The following is a 9,782-nucleotide window of genomic DNA, read 5'->3' as shown; positions in this document are numbered from 1 at the left end:
TCCTCCACCTCCGTGAGCTTCCTGTAAGCCGCCCTCGCCACCTCCTTCAGATCTCGCTCCTCCGCGAACCAGTAGATGATCTCCAACAGCTTCTCCATCTTCTCGTCGTCTCCGTCGGCTATCTCCCTCGCTCGTATCTCGAGCCGCAGCCTCCAGGACGCCATGGATCGTCAAAGGGGCGGCGTTCGCTCGTGGGAGGAGTGGAGAGTGGATTTCTTCAAGTGGTGATGGAATGGCCGCTCCGCACCGCATCGCGGCTTTAAGTTTCCGCCATTCCCGACGCCCCCCCCCCCCCCCCTCCTCCTTAACCTCGATTTGCGCGTTGCGCCGCGCCTATGGACTAGCCCCCAGCACCCTGCCCACCAGAGCAACGTGACAAGGGAAAATAACCTATGTACCCTCTCCTATCACCTCGTCGTTGTGTACCCGCCTTGTGTCGACCCGGACCCCTCGGTCGTTGAGCAGCGTCAACCATCGCGAGCCGCCCCGCTGGAGAAGCACACCCCACGAAATAGTAGTAGCGCCGGCGCGGTCAGATCGGAGACGAGGTGGACCGCCCACCATCGATTCGCCGGATCCACACTGCCATGAGGGTGGGGACTAGTCGCGTCGCCTGACATCCTGGGATTGCAGGCAACCTTGGGCATTCAGCATCGCTTTCATGGGTCTGGGTCCTGGTCACTTGATCTTGGAATTAAAGGGAGCAGTTTTACCTTTGGTCTAGGTGCGTAGGTGCGTATGATTATGTAGATGGATTGTAGTGGGGGCGCCATACATTGTAGAATCAGCTCCTCGGTGTGTGCTATCCGGCAAGAACTGCTCCGATGAACTTAACTAAGGTAATAATTATCAATAAGATTTTTGGGACACAGCTGGAAACATGTACACAACAAATCATGATGTGCCTTCAGTGACAAACGAAAAAATATCCTATGATACCATGTCACAAAGGTCAAATGTAAATGTTTCAAAAAATTCTGAATTTTCCTGTGAATGTTCACAAGACATGTCTGCTAGCCTCAAAGAAATTCAGATCCAAATTCGAAATACACGAGAAATAAAAATGTATAAATTCAGCATGAATAGTGTCACACAAATACAAAAATGGCACTATTCACATGTGGATTTCTCTTTTTTATTTCTCCATGTATATTTCGATTTTGGATTTGAACTTTTTAGGGGTTGTAGACACATGTCTTGTAACATTCATGATTTTTTTTCTTTTCAGATTTTTTTAAACATAGAAATTTGAATTTGGAAACATAGTATCATGGTATCATGTGATATCTTCTCCAAACGGCCAACCGAGGGATGAGAAAAAAACAAAAACACTAATGCCCACACGTGTGGGCGTTTGCATCTCACCCACACGCGTGGATCCGCGTCCGTTTGTGAGCGCACGAATCTTGGCATGTTTCTAGTGCCACGTAGGATTGGGCTGGTGTGTGGGCATTCATCCGGTCGCCCACACGGCCGTTTCACCACACGGGAGGGGCCGGTGTGTGGCCGTTCAGCAGTTCGCCCACAGCCACTTTCCACTAACGCACAAGGGCTGGTGTGTGGGCATTTGCCATCTCGCCCACACGCCCGTCTCATCTCCCACACCCAAGTTGCCACTTGCCATGTGTTTTGCAGTGTACATGGCAACTGCCCTAGTGTGCTTTATAAGCAGGTGGCAACTCTTTCTTTTTTTTTACTCCGAACATGTCAGTTGCCATGTATTTTTGTAGGGTACACGGCAACAGTCTAGTGTGCTTATAAGCAGATGTCAACTCTTTTTTTTTACCCGAACATGTTGTTTTGCCATATCTTTTTGTAGTGCTACACGGCAACTGCCTAGTGTTAGTATGTGGCAACTCCTAAGGTTTTAAATCATGGCAACTGTAGTAAACCAGGCCATACATGGCAACTGCCTAGTGTTAGTAGGTGGCAAACCCCTAAAGTTTTCAAATCATGGCAACTATAGTAAACCAGATCATACATGGCAACAGCCGCAGTTGCCCAAAAATGGCATCTGGAACTTTTGACATGAGATGGCAACTGCAGTTGAACAACCATGGCAACTGTAGTTGCCCGACATGGCAACCATAGTTCAGCGACATGGCAACTGCAGTTAAACGAACATGGACGAGGGTCTGGACCATGGCAACTGCGGGCGCGCGGTGACTGTCACGTGGGACGTGCGGGACCACGAGATACGAGGCCTGACGCACGAGGCGTGTGGGCGTTATCTATTTCGCCCACACGCACGCGTGTGATAGGGATCGGAAGGGGAAAAAGAGGTGTGTGGGCATTACTTGTTTTGCCCACATATAGATGTGTGGGTTGTTCCTCTTATACACCACACAAAATGTGTGGGCAGATCCCCTAACGTCTACACGTGTGGCACTTATCGGCGTCCAAAAAATAACACAACTGATTTCAAATGAAGCACATGTGAAATCACGGGTGAGCTGGCATCGTGCAACGTCGTACTACGGGCGGATCCATTGGATAAATTGCTATGTTTTGGGGAAACAACCGAGAAAAGAAGAAAAAGCAGATTTCCGTGTTGACTACACGTCTACGTACACAGAAGTCATCCATCCTGACTGCCCTTGGCTTTCATGGTTGCTGCGCTGGAAAAAGCCAGCCACGTCCTTGCCACGGCCTGTCAGCTTCTACTAGTGTGCTCTGGGCCCTTGGAAGATGAAAGTCTCCTCTCAGTACTCTGCTTTACCAATCATCTTAGAGGTGGGCTGAGACAAATCAATCACCTTTAGTTTGTGCGCCTCATTTCATTGGACAGATTAAGTTGTTGATGGCAGAAGATAGGGAGTACATATTTGTTTTTTTTTCGAGAGTACGCCAATGGCGTACCATATATTTATAGAAGATAGAATGTATGTATAAGAAGTTAGACATAGTGCGAACACAAGGCCCAACATGAGACACACACCAACACCTAAGGACCTAGAGCTAACTTCTCACAAATCGTTGTAACCCTCCCACACCGACACCTGCAAGTCTCCATTCTTCTATCTCCGCGAGCACCTTGTCGGCCAATGCACTAGGAGTCACTTGTTGATCAAGGCGGTTGAACACCCGAGCATTCCTCTGTTTCCAAATAGACCAAGTGGTTGCCGTGACCAAAGTGTCGAAACCCCTTCTATCTCGCCCATGGAAGCTCCTTCTTTCCCTAAGCCACCAATCAGTCAAAGTGTCTGTAGGCGAGGGCGCTTGCACATTGATTCTCAGGTGATCCCATATTCGGTGCCAGACTTCCTTGGCGTAGACGCAGTGGGCAAAGATGTGGTTCACGTTGTCTTCGTCTTGAAGGCAGGCGAAGCAAGCCGAGGGCCGGTCTTGCAAGCCATGCCTAGCTTTTCTGTCTGACGTCCAGATTCTATATTGCATCGCCAGCCACATAAAATTTTTGCATTTCAGCGTTGCCCAGCTTCTCCAGATGCATTTGGCAGTTTGGAACGTCTCAAGCCCCATGCAAAGTCTGTCATACACCGATCTTGCGAAGTACTTGCCCGATGCAGCGCATGGCGAAGTGAAGACGTCCGGATCCTCGGGATTTCTCTCTATAGTGGCAATCGCATGACAAAGGTGCATGAGTTGTATCTGCGCCATGAACGATGGGTTCTCCTGAACATCCAACAACCATTTGTCTCCTTCTAGGGCTTGCTGGACCGTCCTGCTGTTGATGATTCTTGGCGTGACAGAGCCCAGGATCAAAGGTGCGATGTTAGCAACCGCGAAACCTTGCAGCCATCGATCTCTCCAGAATAGCACCTTAGTGCCCGATCAAAGGCGGCGGGGGGCTATGGCCTGTGGACACCGGCGCCAGAGTGGCGCACGGCGGGGGAAGGGGAGAGGCGCTAGGGGAGCGGGGGAGAGGCAAAGGAAGGTTACTGACCGCTGGATGGGGAGGTGGGAGACGCGGTCATACCGAATAGTACATATTTGTTCAGATTACAGAATATCGCTAGCGATGATGCGTTGGTCAAAGTTAGCTACAGCTTCTCACCACCGTGTGGCCAAACTCATGGCCACGCCAACTTATGGAGCTGCCGGCCTGGTGTATGAGGACTTCGTCGTATAAATGTTACTCCCTCCGTCCCAAAATAAATGTCTTAACTTTATACTTTGTACTAGCTCTAGTACAAATTTGTACTAAGCTCAAGACATTTATTTTGGGACGGAGGAATACTATCAGTCTGTCATCCTGCACCATCAAACGAGGGAGACGGGTTAAAAATGAGGACGCTCAACAAGTCAAGAACCACGATGTTTCCAGGAAACCACCCACTCCACTGATGACCCTGCAATGAAACCCTGAGAGCAACGGACAACTGCACAGTCTGCACTCCAGACTCCAGTACTACTACTACTCCGTACATATTAACTCCCATACCCTGAGCAAGCACTCGAAACATTCACCCAGCATACGAGAACCAGATGCAAAGCAAAATGCGATCTGCTTCAACACCCCTGCTCTACCTCTACCTTTGCCTCCTCGTCTTGCCGTCATGGCTCCTTCTCTTGCAACGAGCGCACGCAGCAGCGCGTCATGGTGGCATATCACTCATGTCTCAACAGAAGGCCCTCCTCCACTGGAAATCAACACTTGCAAACCCAGCAGCGGAGATGAGCTCCTGGCGGGACACCGCCAGCAGCAGCCCGTGCAACTGGACGGGGATCATGTGCATGGCCGTTCGCCATGGCCGCAGCATGCCCTGGGTCGTGACCAGCATCTCCCTGCCAGATGCTGGCATCCATGGCAAGCTTGGTGAGCTCAACTTCACAGCTCTCCCATTCCTCACATATATCGATCTAGGCAACAATAGTCTCCATGGTCCAATACCGCCTAATATCAGCTCGCTATCATCCCTCTCACCCTTGACCTTAGCATCAATCAGCTCAGAGGCCACATACCACACGAGATCGGCGAACTGGCTAGCCTCACCATACTTGACATCTCCTTCAATAACCTAACAGGACATGTCCCTGCGTCCCTAGGCAACCTGACGATGTTGATTTATCTTGTAATCCACCAAACCATGGTCTCAGGTCCCATTCCAAACGAGTTAGAAAGGCTTGTCAGCCTGCAGGGTTTACAGCTAAGCAACAGCGCTTAAGTGGTAACATACCCGCAACTCTTGCAAACCTGACCCAGCTAAATGTTCTGTTACTGTACGGTAACAAACTGTCGGGGCCGATACCCCATGAGCTAGGCAAGCTAGTCAAGCTGCAATTCCTTCAACTTGATGAAAATAAACTAACCGCTCAAATCCCTTTCTCCATATCCAATCTAACCATGTTAAATGAACTCTCTCTCGTCGAAAATCAAATCACAGGTTCCATCCCCGCTGAAATAGGAAGGCTAGTCATGTTAAACAAACTTGATCTCTACCAAAATCAAATAACAGGAACGATACCTCCAGAAGTAGGCAACCTCACTCAGGCTGAACATACTTCGTGTCTATAAAAATCGACTAACGGGTTCTATACCCCCAGAACTAGGCATCCTAGTAAATCTCTCGAATTTGGACCTATCAGCCAACCAAATCGCTGGCTCTATTCCTGCCAGCTTAGGAAACCTTACTAATTTATTAAGATTGTCCCTTTTTAGAAATCAGATAACAGGCTCTATCCCACAGGATATTGGCAATTTGGTGAACCTCCAAACATTGTTCTTGGACGAGAATAAAATTTCTGGCTCAATACCCAAAACATTTGGAAACCTACAAAACATCCAACGTCTGAACATGAATGATAACAAATTAACGGGATCTCTTCCTCAGGGATTTGGAGATCTCAAGAACATAGTCGGCCTTAATCTGGCTGATAACTCCCTTTCTGGACCTTTGCCTATGAATATATGTACCGGCGGCAGTCTCAGAGCTTTTGTAATGTCTCTGAATATGTTCAATGGCTCAGTTCCATGGAGCTTAAAGACCTGTACAAGTTTGACTGGACTTTACCTTGACGGAAACCAACTGACAGGAGATATATCTCACCATTTTGGAGTTTACCCACAACTTAGGCACATATGGTTGACATCCAATAGACTCTCTGGGAGCATTGCACCAAAGTGGGGAGACTGCCCCCAACTAAAGGAATTCAAGCTAGGACAAAACATGATTACTGGTCAAATACCTCCCACCCTATCAAAATTATCCAATTTGGTAGACCTAACACTCGATTCTAACCACATAACTGGTTGGATTCCACCAGAGTTAGGACATTTGAAAAATCTTTATATCTTGAATCTGTCACTCAATCAGTTATCAGGCCCTGTACCTTTGCAGTTGGGGAAGTTGAGAAATTTAGGACACCTTGACCTATCTGAAAACAGTTTGAGTGGATCAATACCAGAGGAATTGGGAAGCTGCATAGAACTATTGTTCTTGAAGATCAACACCAACAACTTCACTGGAAAATTGCCTGGTGCAATTGGAAATTTAGCAAGTCTACAGATGATGTTAGATGCCAGCAATAACAAACTTGAAGGTGTCTTGCCAAAAGATCTTGGAAAGTTGGAGATGCTGGAATTTCTTAATTTATCCCATAACCAGTTCAGTGGAAACATTCCATCCTCCTTCGCAAGCATGGTGAGCCTATCGACACCTGATGTGTCCTACAACGACTTGGAAGGACCACTCCCAATAGGACATGCACTTCAAAATGCTTCAATAAATTGGTTTCTTCACAATAAAGCTCTGTGCGGTAACTTCTCTGGACTGCTACCTTGTTACTCAACTCCAGCATCTGGTCGCCATAAACAAAAGATACAAAGTTTCCTCCTGCCAATTGTTCTTGTTGTGGGGTTTTCCACCATTGCTACAATTGCTATCATTGCAATTCTGATACGTAGCAAGAAAAAGAAACAACAAAGTGGTGCTACAGATGAGGGGAGGAACATGTTCTCTATTTGGAATTTTGAAGGACGACTAGCATTTGATGATATTATCAGGGCAACAGAAAATTTTGATGACAAGTACATCCTTGGAGCAGGAGGACATGGAAAAGTCTACAAGGCACAACTCGAAGACGGGCAGCTAGTTGCTGTAAAGAAATTCCATCCAACAGAAGAAGAGTTGATTGATGAGAGAGGATTTCACAGTGAAATGGAAATCTTAACACAGATTCGACAAAGAAGTATTGTCAAACTCTATGGATTTTGCTCCCATCCAACGTACAAGTTTCTTGTCTATGATTACATTCAGCGTGGAAGTCTCCACACGACTTTACAAGATGAGGAATTAGCCAAGGGATTGAATTGGCATAAGAGAGCTGCCCTTATAAATGATGTTGCTCAGGCAATATCCTATTTGCACAATGACTGTAGTCCTCCTATAATTCATCGAGATATCACAAGCAACAACATCCTACTTGATACAAATTTTAAGGCTTATGTCTCAGATTTTGGTACAGCAAGGATTTTGAAGCCTGATACATCAAACTGGAGTGCACTAGCAGGGACATATGGCTACATTGCTCCTGGTACAGATATGCCTCCCTTTGACATAAAATTATTTCTATCTCTACCTTTATCCGCTTTTATGGTTCCATAGCTTCTTGTTTACACTTTCTTGTCCATTGACTTCTAATGCCGATCCTTGTCTTTGGTGCAGAGTTGTCCTACACTTCTGTTGTGACAGAGAAATGTGATGTGTACAGCTGTGGTGTGCTTGTGCTAGAGGTGTTGATAGGGAAGCATCCAAGAGATCTACTCCAACATCTTGCCTTATCAACAGAGCCATATACTCTTGTCAATGAAATCTTGGACCAACGGCCTTCTGCACCAACAACAATAGAAGAGAAAAACATAGTTTTCCAAATCAAGGTAGTATTTTCTTGCTTGAAAGCTTCCCCTCAAGCAAGGCCAACAATGCAGGAGATCTGCCAGATGCTCATCCATTATGAATCTTCCACTTCAGTGTGAAGACAACATGTTGTAGTTACATTCGATGAACTATGGGATGCATAAGCATGGTAGGGATGATTACCTCCCTGTTTGTTGTAATGAATAGCAATACAGCTGATTTCCGGCAAAATCTAGCAATATAGTTGTTGGGGACACTTTCTGAGGCCAGGCATAAAATATGCAGGTTTATCTCCAACAAATGCAATCAACACTAAGTGCATTTTTAAACCATTGTAGTATTCCAATAGTGTTTTCGCAAGAGGTAATATGCAAATTCCTTACAAACAAGTGGTTGAATATCATCCACTTGAACTTCTTTCACTGTGATTCCTGACCCTTGTGCATTCACTATGATTTGTTGTATAGCGCATCCGATGTAGCTTACAATATCTAAGTGAGAAAACAACCATTGCTTAACTGCAAATTTACATACTGTAAAACAGGTGCATTATGTGACACAGTAAAATTATGTAAAATATTTTAGTCCTCGAGAGAAAAGGAACAAAATACATGTATTACATGATTGGCGAGACAACAAAAATAAAGTGAACAAAACTGTTTATTCTCTGCCTCTCTGGTGTGTGCAGATGGCGTGATTAGCATGGCAACAAAATGGACTGAGTTTAGCACACAAAATAATATAGGCTATGAATAGGAATCTTAATTGGCGAGCAAACTTTTTTTATCAACACAGGCGTACAATGGTCAGTGACTTTGCTATCTGTACTGCTACTTAGTCATTCCCCTAGCTAGTTGTTTCTCCTCTCAGTTATTCCAGTTCTGCGTAGTTTTCTCTCTATTCAGTTTTGTTATCTCTGTGTACTCTGTTTTTCTTTGGAAAATTCTTTTTTGAAAGAAATTATCGTACCCCCAATTTAACAACAACAACCCCCCCCCCCCCCCGTCGTGGTACTAAGTCTGACAGTAAGAATAGGGCGTACGTATGAGGAGGCGAGGCCCTAGCTACAGCGAGGTTGTACACATGAGTTTACGAGTTCAGGCCCCTCTCGGAGGAGGTAAAAGCCCTACGTCTCAGTGCCCTGAGGCAGTCGACCGGAATATGGGTGTGTGTTACAAGGGGTGCGAACCCTTGTCCCAGAGGAGGGGGGTGGCTTATATAGAGTTCACAAGGACCCCAACCATCCTCCGTTACAGGGGTTCAATGTACATTAAGATAGGGCGTTACTGATAACGCCAGCTATAAAGTGTATTTAATGATCTTTAAGGCTACGGAGTGAACGCCTTACCGTTGCCATCCTCTGAGTGACTCTAGGTTTTCTGTACTCCGAGTGGTTTCCTGTATGGTCGAATGACTCTCTCTAGGTCGAGTGAAACGCGCGGGGGGGGGGGGTATCCGAGTGAGGTGACTGGTCGAGTGGATTGCACTCGATGGCTTCAGTCGATACTTCCTGGTATGCTTTGAATGTCTTTACTTCTAGGGTAGTGACCTTGGATGGGGCGTATAGGTCAGGCCTATGACCCTACCCTAGGTCTATGGCATCAGTCATTAGCCCCCGAATGGATTGAGGTCCGAGTGGAAAGAAGGTTGAAGTTGGTCCTGCCTTGACTCTCGTGCTTCACAAGTATCTGTACTGGATTTGAGGTCCATGCTGAAACTTTGGCTTCATTTCAGTCGCCTTGATCGATTCAGAGGTTGTCGAGTGAACTTATGCTGGCACTCTTCGAGTGTTCTTACGACGTGAAATCTTTGGCGCGATTGGTTACTGCGGAACCCGGATCTCACGGGATACGAAAATTTGGGGAAGCGCGCGAGGCGGAGTGCACCGTACTAAACAGGACGGATAGACAGGGGCGCCTCGATCTGCGCCACCTTTTTCGCAACGTATCCAGCGCGCGATTGTTG

The 9,782-nt window shown here is 46.6% G+C and overlaps 1 pseudogene; it reads left to right on the top strand.

Moving 5' to 3' along the window:
* The first annotated feature begins 4,344 nt into the window (after positions 1-4,344).
* Positions 4,345-8,081, top strand: LOC123134558 (probable leucine-rich repeat receptor-like protein kinase At1g35710; annotated as a pseudogene).
* Positions 8,082-9,782: the final 1,701 nt, after the last annotated feature.

Source organism: Triticum aestivum, chromosome 6B (assembly GCF_018294505.1).
Source record: "Triticum aestivum cultivar Chinese Spring chromosome 6B, IWGSC CS RefSeq v2.1, whole genome shotgun sequence".
Classification (NCBI taxonomy): Eukaryota; Viridiplantae; Streptophyta; class Magnoliopsida; order Poales; family Poaceae; genus Triticum; species Triticum aestivum.
The sequence above is the reverse complement of the archived record's forward strand: the minus strand, read 5'-3'. Positions and strand labels throughout refer to the sequence as shown.